This window comes from Anabrus simplex, chromosome 3 (assembly GCF_040414725.1).
Source record: "Anabrus simplex isolate iqAnaSimp1 chromosome 3, ASM4041472v1, whole genome shotgun sequence".
NCBI classification, from domain to species: Eukaryota; Metazoa; Arthropoda; class Insecta; order Orthoptera; family Tettigoniidae; genus Anabrus; species Anabrus simplex.
Window position 1 is genome coordinate 148,674,773 of NC_090267.1, and position 12,091 is coordinate 148,686,863.

Consider the following 12,091-nt stretch of genomic DNA (forward strand, 5'->3'; position numbering starts at 1 on the left):
GTGACTACAAAGTTTTCCTCACACAATTTTCAACTAAATGTTGATTGAAGTACAGCATAAATAAAGACACTAGGGATCATTCCATGTCAAGTCAGCCAATGCATATTACCTTACCACTTCCTTTTCATTTGATTTTTTTTTACACAATTTTAATACTCCAACAGAGAGATTCTAAATTTTTATGTTTCTTTTTCTAATTTATTTAGATCATGATTCAAAAGTTTTTAAAATGTGCTTTTCTCAGGCAATATGACATAAAACAAAACATTAAGCATTGAATTCATTAGGGTGGTCCATTAGGGGGGTTACACAAAAATGTTGAGTGATTAAAATGCGCGTACACACGCACGGACATCCCCACACCTTTTTTAAATTTTTAAAATTTTTGATAATGTGCCAAATTTCATTACAATTAGTTAATGTTAACACTTGCCGCACTGGACCTAAATCTCTATATATTATATAAAAGAGTTTTGTCTGTACACTTCTCAGAATTTAAAAAGAATTGTATTTCTCTATCAGTTGTGTCCACAGTAACAAGGAAATGCACTTTTTAACTTTCCGTAATTTCTCTGTACGTGCATCACGAGAAAACGGATGAAGAGAATTTAATGAAAATCAGTATGTAAAGTTGGGTGGGAAAAGTCACTACAATCTAGGCCATAAATAATTTCATTCACACTGAATGAAATGGTAGTTCAGGGCAAGGCCTAAAATTCAATTCTCAAATATTTGTTATTAGTGGTCCTATCGATAAATACTACATAACTGAAGTTACATAGTATTAAATTTCCGATCATTTATGTCTCATAAATTTTTACTATGCCGGCTATGATAACAGACATATTCATGAATTTGGATTTTTGTTGCTAAGTCCTTATTAGCGCCGAGTCATGAGGGTGATGGGTAAACATAATTCAATTAAAATCGGTATGTAAAGTCGGGGAATAAGGAACTACTATAAATAATTTTATTCACCCTGGTTAGGGGAAGGTGCCTAAAATTAGTGTTTAATTCTATCGAAAAGTACTACATAAAAAAAGTTACTCATGTTTTATTCAATTTTACCGTACCGACTTTATAATATTGAAAGCTCATAAAATTGATCAACAGTAACATTACATTGACCATCGTTTGTTGTGATGTTCTTTGTCCCTTCTGCTGCACTCATCTCCCTAGCCTTCTCCCAAAATATTACATATTCACGCGCAATTATATTAGCACTTTCACTAACAGTCAATTTCACCCCGCACATGTTACAAAACAAGACTGACAAAACTTGTCGATTAGATGGTAATTTACATCCAGTAATCTGGTGTTTAACTGCAACTAAGTAAATAACTGTATCACTACTTCTTAAACCACTCGCCATGATGTTAAACATTCACATTACCAGATGGAAGCTGACACTTAACTGAACGTAGACAGCAGTCTAGCATATGAATATTGTACCAGGAATGCCTAAGGCCTGGAACATAGTTTTTAATTAGCGAAGTATTTGCAACAGGACGGCTAGAATGCACGAGTTGAACGCACAAGGTAACGGGACGGGGCACGGAGCTGCAAGCAGCGAGATAGCTACGCCACCAGCTGGAAGCGTGTGGGATGATGCAATCGTCACGTGAAGCTGACCTAATCGTCTAGAATGTACTAAAGCTTTTTTTTATATCTCCTAAACCCTTTTAAGATACAGAAAAATGAAGTACATCATCGTGAAGCCTATTATTTAAACGTCACCATGTTAAAATTTCACATAAATCGGCTCATAGATTATCGAGATATTGAGTTGATAAAGAAAGCACATTTTTCCTCGAGGTACAAGCAGCCGACCTCGACTTTCAGTATAAAAGGACAGACACTGGAAAGGTATAGGCTCCGTGCGTTAATGGGAGAAATGCACTGCTGCGCTGCGTGTGGCGAACATTTAAGTTTTCATGTGTTGCCGTGGTATCTGCTGTAATCTCACAGAGTGTTGTAATGGCCGACTAAATAATAACAGTGGGACTTCAGAGTTTTTTATATGGTAGCTATCAGCCTAATTCTTCCAACCTTGCAGAAAGTTGTCTTTTTTTTTTTTTTTTTTTTTTTTTTTTTTGCTTTACGTCGCACCGACACAGATAGGTCTTATGGCGACGATGGGACAGGAAATGCCTGGAGTGGGAAGGAAGCGGCTGTGGCCTTAATGAAGGTACAGCCCCATCATTTGCCTGGTGTGAAAATGGGAAACCACGGAAAACCATTTTCAGGGCTACCGACAGCGGGGTTTGAACCCACTATATCCCGGATGCAAGCTCACAGCTGCACGCCCCTAACCACAAGGCCAACTTGCCCAGTGTTGTGGTCATATTTACAAGAAAAAAGTTTGCAGGAAATAATAATAATCAGTCTCACCCATGGCTGTAACAATATGGAAGCTGTTGGGGTATGGGTGGTGCTGAGTAATGACATTCGGAGCACAAATAGTGTTATGAAAGGTGTTGCTCATAGGGTCAATCATGCTGCAGTGGCACATTCTGCCCCAGTGAGAAAAACAATGGCAAACTACCTCACTCCTCATCTTGCCTAGTATGCCTTATCTGGGCTCTGCCATTTGTTGCAATTTCCCTGTAACTGCATAGCCTTTGGTGGTGCTATTTGAGGATCCAACCAGCCTCTGGGCTGATGCCCTAACAGACAGACAGACAGACAGACCTACTTGTGTGCTTTAAAAAAGATGGCTGCTGCAGCTTACTTTGCAAATATAACACCGCTATAACTGTTTGTAATTGTTAACATTTTTGTTTAAAAAAAAAATAACTTTTGTAAGGTGTTATTTTGTATTAATTAAAACATTTAAACTGAGTTTTTAAAATACAAAATGCTATTTGTTTGGGGCGTCAACCTATAGAAAACTTTTTCCCCTACTTGCACCATATGATATGAACCTGCGTGTAATTGGAATTGCGGAAGTGTAGAGCGTTGAATGTGAGGAAAGGAACGTCAAGGATGTCACAAACACCCAGTCCCCAGATATTAATCATTTACAATTAAAAACCCCTGATCCGACCGGGAAACGAACCCGGGGCCGCCGGGTGACAGGCGGACGCGTTGCCCCCTACACCGCGAGGCCGAACTTTAAACCGAGTTACTTCTTACGATTTACTGCTCAAATCCACCGTCTTTTGAAGTAAATTTCACTAGATAGTGAAAGAAAGCTCTGTATTACAGTATCTACGGTATTAATGCACCCAACAGTAATCACATACATCTCCCGGAACGTTTACGACATTAAAAAAATAATCTCTGAAGATAGCACTATAAAATGATTGAATAAATGCATGTAAACATTGCACGTACTTGAGCTCCTTGCGGTCAATATTGTTGATGAATATGCCTTTAAGTAGTTGTCGTAGTATCCACCCACAGCAGCACATTGCTATACGCACGGAGCCTATAGTTAGTTACAAATTGAATCGTATAACTTTTGTTTAATTAAACATGTTGTGACATAAATTTTGTGCAACAGTTTATCATTGTATTGAATAGGTGGAACCTCTCTCTTTTTAACATTGTGATTCTCATTTCAATACGGATCAATGAAGGTTTTAACTTTAAAACCACGTAACTTTGTCGCGCGTTATGTTGAACTAATCGTCGTACTTGTAAAATCTTCTACAGTGCTTTGGAACTTATAAAATTCCAGCGTGTGTCAAGATGAACTCTAACATTTCATGTTAATAGCTCGGGACTTAGAAAAACCCAGTGTGTATCACGATGAACTTTAACATTTGACAGTAATAGCTCGGAACTTAGAATATTTTGAGATTTCTGAACTTAGCATTTTCGTAACAGAGAGTGAACAACTTTATCTAACGTTGTCTTATATTGAACTCAAACTTGATTATTTTGAGCAGTGATAGTAGATAGCCAAGTGAATATTAAGGTTATTTTATAACAAATTAGTGAAATGTCAACTCTATTTACAGGAAATAACGCATATTATCTCCTTAATGTCATGAATGATTAGGGACATTCTAACTACATCTTACGTGTGTGGTGAGTGAACTGAATTTGCACTTGATAACACAATAATCATTAGCCTTCATGTTTTATTTGAAAACAAAACAAGCTTTTGAATGACAGTGGCACTACTTATGTGTGTAAATAGGACGAATTATTTGATAAACTGTGCTTTGAACTGTGCTTCTACAGGTAGAATTTTCCGAACTGTGTTTATTTTGGACTGTGTTTCGAAACTATAACTACTTGGAAATGTGCTTCTAAAGGTAGAATTTTCTGAACTGTGTTTATTTGAACTGTGCTTCAAAAAAATAACTACTTCGAACTGTGCTTCTTATTTTGAACTAAACATGATAGACTGTGATTCTAAGTACTGTTTATTAGTGATTTAACAATTTTCACTTAATTAAACCATGCTATTTCGACACTCATAATCTGAACAGTCAATTCAACTTTCTCGTGTCTAGACAATTTACTAAGTGACACCAGAAACCTTGACCGAGTGTTTTCCCCTCATATCAACCTGACACCTGATACGACGTGGGAATTGACGTGGTACAGCGTGGGATTAAACGTGGTACATCGTGGGAGATGGTATGGGGTGCCCTGGTGAACATCATGACATCAACAGAGTTCCAAATGATGTTCGCTGAACTGAATTCTCCTATTCCAGCATCAAGATTATTCACGTGATACGAGTGCATTTAACATCAAACTTTTGAACTGTAAAGACAGTGATTACTTCTTTTTCAACAAACTTTCATTATCAGTTTGAAGTCATTCACATAATTTCAAAGTGTTAAATAGAACTAGTCAATTACAAAGTAATACTGAACTTTATGAAAAAGTAACTTTATATTTTCTCTTTTCAAGTGATAATTCTAAAAGGATTTTAGAAAGACGTTAGGAATTTCAAATGATGATTTTAGAAAGACTTTAGGAATTTCAAGTGATATTTATTTCACAAATTCTATGAAGTTAATGAAGAAGATTAATTTATTTTCAATTTTCATTTGTTGCAAACGCTCACTAGAATTCAGAACATTGCTTAAAACATGCAACAGAAAATCCAACAGAAGAAAGTTAATTTCTGATTCCAAATGTGAAATAGTAAGAGAGTTATTTATGCCTCATACAAGTTCAATAAACTTAATCTTATAAAAATAACATCTATTATTTTGCACTGCGAACTCCTTTCTCTCTACCGGCTCCTAAGAACTGAACACTCCCTAAGACCATTCTAATGCTCACTTTTCCTATGACTTTTCCCGGTACAATATGCAGGAATAGCCTGCCACTGTGGCAGGGTTCCTCCTCTTTGATTTCAACAAAATAGGCATTAAGATTCTTTTGATAACCAAAGGAAAGAAAATAGGAAGGTTGATAGTGCAAAGAAATTCGAAAGTTGAAAAATACGGACTCTGTTCACCTGGAAGGATGTGGGTTCGATTCCCCATCAGGATGTTGAAACATTTAAGAAATGAGATTTCCACTTTCTGAGGTGCACATGGCCCTGAGGTTCACTAAGATCATGGATAGCGGAAGCTTTTACCTTCGAGCCCTCCCGGAACCTTCATGGCGTGTATGGAGATAACTTTGCTAAAAATAAGGATTACCCAAAGTTCATGCTTTAACAGGCTTAAATTTTAGGTTATATGCCCAAAAATGAAGAAAAAAAACTGATTTAATAAACATATGACTATTTTTAAAAATCCTATTAATTCTTTGATGTTTAAATGTAATTCACACAAAATTTGAAGTTGGCATCTCTATGGTATTATATATTTTAATTTTTTTTAATAGGTACCAGCAACATTAAAAATGGTTCAATTTTCTTTTTTTTTTTTTTTTTGAGGAAATATTTAAAAAATATTCAGAATTACTTACACATTGATATTTTAAATATTGGCTGATCATTTTTCCTACATTTCATGACTTTAGCATTGATTGATTGATTGATTATTTTGCTTGTTAGCCAGATTGCATGTTTCAACCTGCAGTGACAAGTTACATGGTTCTGACTGAATCATAGTCATCCAGTCTGCAATAAGCCCTAATGTGATTTATACGTACTATAGTGTATATATTCAGTAGTAGTTTATTTTATGCTGTGATATCTGAAGACTCTGTGAACTATAATTGCTGAATTATCCCATAACCCAGGGCTGAGGCAAAAGAAAGGGGTAATACATACTTGCCAACATTTGTGGTTTATCCATAAAATTTATGGAAATTGCAGCATTTTACGGTTTAACGGATGGACGGTGTCATTTTACTACTTCGTGGACAAAAATTTGAAACGTTAACACTCGATAATCACCCCACTTCTGTACAACTGATTGTTCGCATGGGGCAAAGGCAAGTCCAAGATAGTCGATAACTCATTCTTTGATAACTGTGTGATGTTTGTGTCGTCATTGGAATTGAATTTAAAGCTGGGATAACAGTTCGTCCATGTGAATCTTAGGTGTCGACAGGCTCCGCTCCACAAATTCTTTGTTCCACTCCGCTTGTTGTGATTTAACCCATATTCTTTGCCCACGTGAAGGTTGTTCTTTGTTCACAAAGTTGGCATTCCTTGAATGTATTGGCCTTTTAAGGTTACGACTTATTTTAATGATTTAAACCTAGGAATTTCATATTTGTCCGTATTGAACTGAGAAAGGATGATAGGAAAACTTAAAACGGTCCACCTTTTCAATACAAAAATGTTATAGTTTATTTATAACATGTATTTGTACTTGGAACTAGTTTCAACGCTGATTTGCGTCATCATCAGCCAAAATGTGGGAATAGGCAAGCATGTAGGCATTTATATTACACAAGGCGTTACATTAAACAATACACATCTTACAAGGAGATAAAAATAGGGACGAGTATAGAAACAAATGAATCGTTGAGAAAACAAAAGTTATACATATTAAAAATAACCTTAACCACACATCTTGCAGTGCGAAAGTGATCTTCTTGAATGATTCCTGAATATAAAACACACGTTCACACATTTCTGAAGAGCCAGCAGGCAGGACAAAGTAAAGTGAAACCTTAAGAGTTCTCATTTTTCTATGTTCTGACTAACTAATGAAGTCTCCCTTGAGTTCCTGATAAACATACAAAACAGGAAATTCTCCTTCACTCTCAACAATAGCTATAAAGACCAACGGTAAAATTTCATTTTAAATATTGTGCAGAGACGTGAAAGCATGATTTTGAACATGATATAACTCCTTCATATAACCCAGTTTTTTACACAAGGTGTTACATTAAATAATACACATCTTACGAGGAGGTAAAAACAGGGACGAATGGAGAAACACATGCATCGTTGAGAAAGCAAAGTTATACATATTAAAAATAAGCTTAACCACACAACTTGCAGTGCGAAAATATTAGCCTTGAATGATTCCTGAATACAAAACGCACGCGCACACACTTCTGAAGAGCCAGCAGGCGGGGAAAAAGTAAGGTGAAACCTTAAGAGTTCTTCTGAGAAGAGTTCATCATTCTTTCTATGATCTGACTAAATAATGAAGTCTCCCTTGAGTTCCTGATAAACATACATATCATTATTTAGTCAGATCATAGAAAGAATGATGAACTCTTCTCAGAAGAACTCTTAAGGTTTCACCTTACCTTTTCCCCGCCTGCTGGCTCTTCAGAAGTGTGTGCGCGTGCGTTTTGTATTCAGGAATCATTCAAGGCTAATATTTTCGCACTGCAAGTTGTGTGGTTAAGCTTATTTTTAATATGTATAACTTTGCTTTCTCAACGATGCATGTGTTTCTCCATTCGTCCCTGTTTTTACCTCCTCGTAAGATGTGTATTATTTAATGTAACACCTTGTGTAAAAAACTGGGTTATATGAAGGAGTTATATCATGTTCAAAATCATGCTTTCACGTCTCTGCACAATATTTAAAATGAAATTTTACCGTTGGTCTTTATAGCTATTGTTGAGAGTGAAGGAGAATTTCCTGTTTTGTATGTTTATCAGGAACTCAAGGGAGACTTCATTAGTTAGTCAGAACATAGAAAAATGAGAACTCTTAAGGTTTCACTTTACTTTGTCCTGCCTGCTGGCTCTTCAGAAATGTGTGAACGTGTGTTTTATATTCAGGAATCATTCAAGAAGATCACTTTCGCACTGCAAGATGTGTGGTTAAGGTTATTTTTAATATGTATAACTTTTGTTTTCTCAACGATTCATTTGTTTCTATACTCGTCCCTATTTTTATCTCCTTGTAAGATGTGTATTGTTTAATGTAACGCCTTGTGTAATATAAATGCCTACATGCTTGCCTATTCCCACATTTTGGCTGATGATGACGCAAATCAGCGTTGAAACTAGTTCCAAGTACAAATACATGTTATAAATAAACTATAACATTTTTGTATTGAAAAGGTGGACCGTTTTAAGTTTTCCTATCATCCTTATTTTAATGAAGTATTCAAGTTTTTGTGTTATAACTTTGTGCTTCGCAGTTTCCTGTATTCCTTGGACTAATAACATACGTTCCACGTGTGTGTGTTTTTTAGCATGTGCATATTCTTTGTTCACAAGGTTGGCATCAAATTTATGTTATAATTTTATGTGATGTTCAGTGATCCAGGTTCCTTTCGATGTTTCAGTAGATATCGAGACATTTGTTCTCAGACGTTTTTATATGCTATATTCTTATTGTAGGATTCGTGAATAAATCCAACAAGAAACGGTACTTCCAGACATTTAAAGAATAATATTCTGTTGATTTTCCATGCATACTAAAATCAAGAAAGGGAGAAAAATTTGCCTTTTGCATGGTATGTGGGTGTGGTATTAATGTTGCACATGGTGGAAGAAATCATTTAAGTAATCGTGTGAAGTGCGGTAAACATGTGAGTTATGTTAAATCGAAGGAAGATAACAAGAAAATCAACACCTTTTTTTGCCAAGTCTGGAAACGTTGACAGTGAAATAATTAGGGCCGAGTATCTGTTTACTTCTTTTTAGGTGGAACACAATGTACCCTTAAATGCGGCTGATCATGCTGGAGCTTTATTTAAGAAGATGTTTCCCTCATCTGAAGTTGTTAAGTGCCTTCAGACCAGACCATTTTCTTTGGCAACGGATGGAAGCAATGATACGAATGCCAAGTTGTATCCTATTGTTGTTACATTCTATGATATTCCATGAGAAAAAGTAGTGAGCACTGTGTTATCCATACCAGCATTAGACGGGAACTCAACAGGGCAAAACATAGCTAAGTTGATGTTATCACAATTTAATTCTCATAACATAGCAATTGAAAACTGTGTAGCTTTCTGCTCCAACAATGCTCCTATTATGATAGGACACAGAAATGGGGTTTCAGCAGTTCTGAAGGAAGTTCAACCACGTATTGCCATCATAGGTTGCATTTGTCACCTGATTAATCTAGCAGCTGAAAAAAGTGCTGGAAAATTACCACTTAAAGTGCAGATCCTTGTTGATATATTTTATTTCTTAGAAAAGAGTCAAAAGAAAAGAAAATAATGCCTTCAACGAGCCATGTAAGGAGATCTGGCTAGACAGGAGATAAGAGTGTGACAGGCCGTGTGTTGCTCAGAATTTGAAAATAATGGTACTTCTATATCGGTTATGTCCACAATAACAAGGAAATGCACTTTTTACTTTTCCATAATTTCTGTCTGTCTGTCTGTCTGTCTGTCTGTCTGTCTGTCTGTCTGTCTGTCTGTCTGTCTGTCTGTCTGTCTGTCTGTCTGTCTGTCTGTCTACACATCACGAGAAAACGGCTAAAGAGAATTTAATGAAATTCGGTATGTAAAGTCAGGGAATGAGCCTCTACAATCCAGGCTACAGATCATTTTATTCACACTACGTAAAATGGTAGTTTAGCGGAATGCCTAAAATTTAATTCTCGAATATTTATATTATTAGTGGTCTTATCGATAAATATTACGTGACTAAAGTTATATAGAATTAAATTTCCAATTTTTTATGTCTTATAAATTTTTACCATACCGGTTATGATAACACAGATATTCATGTTTTGTATTTTAGTTGCTAAGTGCATATCAACACTGAGCCACGAGAAAATGGGTTACCAAAAATTAATGAAAATTGGTATATAAAGTCAGGGAATAAGAAACTACAGTCCAAGCTATAAACAATTTTATTACTGAGCTCGATAGCTGCAGTCGCTTAAGTGCGGCCAGTATCCAGTAATCGGGAGACAGTGGGTTCGAACCCCACTGTCGGCAGCCCTGAAGATGGTTTTCCTTGGTTTCCCATTTTCACACCAGGCAAATGCCGGGGCTGTACCTTAATTAAGGCAACGGCCGCTTCCTTCCACTTCCTAGGCCTTTCCTCTCCCATCGTCGCCGTAAGATATATCTGTGTCGGTGCGACGTAAAACAAAATAACAAAAAAAAAATAAAAAAAAAATTATTTGCCCTGGATGATACTGTAGTTTAAGGGAAGGCACCTAAAATTTAATTTTTAAATACCTATATTATTGGTCCTATTGAAAAGTGCTACATAACAAAAGTTATAGAGTATACAATTTCCAATCACTTATGTTTTATTCAGTTTTACCGTACCGACTATGATAAGAGTGGTATTTCAATCAATCACTACTGATCTGCATTTAGGGCAGTCGCCCAGGTGGCAGATTCCCTATCTGTTGTTTTCCTAGCCTTTTCTTAAATGATCACAAAAAAATTGGAAATTTATTGAACATCTCCCTAGGTAAGTTATTCCAATCCCTAACTCCCCTTCCTATAAACGAATATTTGCCCCAATTTGTCCTCTTGAATTCCAAATTTATCTTCATATTGTGATCTTTCCTACTTTTAAAGACACCACACAAACTTATTCGTCTACTGATGTCCTCCCACGCCATCTCTCCACTGACAGCTCGGAACATACCACTTATCAGATGTAGGGCTTTTCAGGCGTTTGCTCTATTAACCAGCGTTTCGTCTTAGGTCTGACACTAGATTCATCAGAGTGGGATGAGTCAGACCCTACCCACTGATGCTGGGGTGTATGCAGGTGAACTTATCAGAAGCCCTTATAAGAGGCACAGTCTGTTAACTGCATACGGCAGATAAATCTCCACAATAGAATTATTGCCTGCCTAGCAATTCCGAATCGAGCAGCTCGTCTCCTTTCTCCCAAGTCTTCCCAGCCCAAACTTTGCAACATTTTTGAAATGCTACTCTTTTGTTGGAAATCACCCAGAACAAATCGAGCTGCTTTTCTTTGGATTTTTTCCAGTTCTTGAATCAAGTAATCCTGGTGAGGGTCCCATACACTGGAACCATACTCTAGTTGGGGTCTCACCAGAGACAAATATGCTCTCTCCTTTACATCCTTACTACAATCCCTAAATACCCTCATAACCATGTGCAGAGATCTGTACTCTTTATTAACAATTTGATTTATGTGATTACCCCAACGAAGGTCTTTTCTTATATTAACACCTAGGTACTTACAATGATCCCAAAAAGGAACTTTCACCTCATCAACGCAGTAATTAAAACTGAGAGAACTTTTCCTATTTGTGAAACTCACAACCTGACTTTTAACCCCATTTATCATCATACCGTTGCCCACCGTCCATCTCACAACACTATCGAGGTCTCCCAGCAGCCGCTCACAATCTTGTCACTTATTTATTACTCTGTACAGAATAACATCATCTGCGAACAGCCTTATCTCTGATTCCACTTCTTTACACATATCATTGATATATGTAAAAAAACATAAAGGTCCAATAATACTGCCTTGAGGAATTCCCCTCTTAATTATAACAGGGTCAGATAAAGCTTCGCCTACTCTAATTCTCCACGTTCTATTTTCTAGAAATATATCCACCCATTCAGTCACTCTTTTTTCTAGTCCAATTGCATTAATTTTTGTCAGTAGCCTTCCATGATCTACCCTATCAAATGCCTTAGATAAGTCAATCGCAATACAGTCCATTTGGCCCCCTGAATCCAGGATATCTGCTATATCTTGCTGAAATCCTACAAGCTGAGCTTCCGTGGAATAACCTTTCCTAAACCCAAACTGCCTTTTGTCAAACCAGTTATTAATTTTGCAAACATGT

At 36.5% G+C, this 12,091-nt stretch overlaps 1 protein-coding gene across 1 annotated transcript in view; it reads right to left on the reverse strand.

The window, feature by feature from the left end:
• AsnRS-m (asparagine--tRNA ligase, mitochondrial) overlaps positions 1-12,091 on the reverse strand; it is a 196,657-nt gene that overhangs the window by 63,573 nt on the left and 120,993 nt on the right. The window lies entirely within an intron of this gene.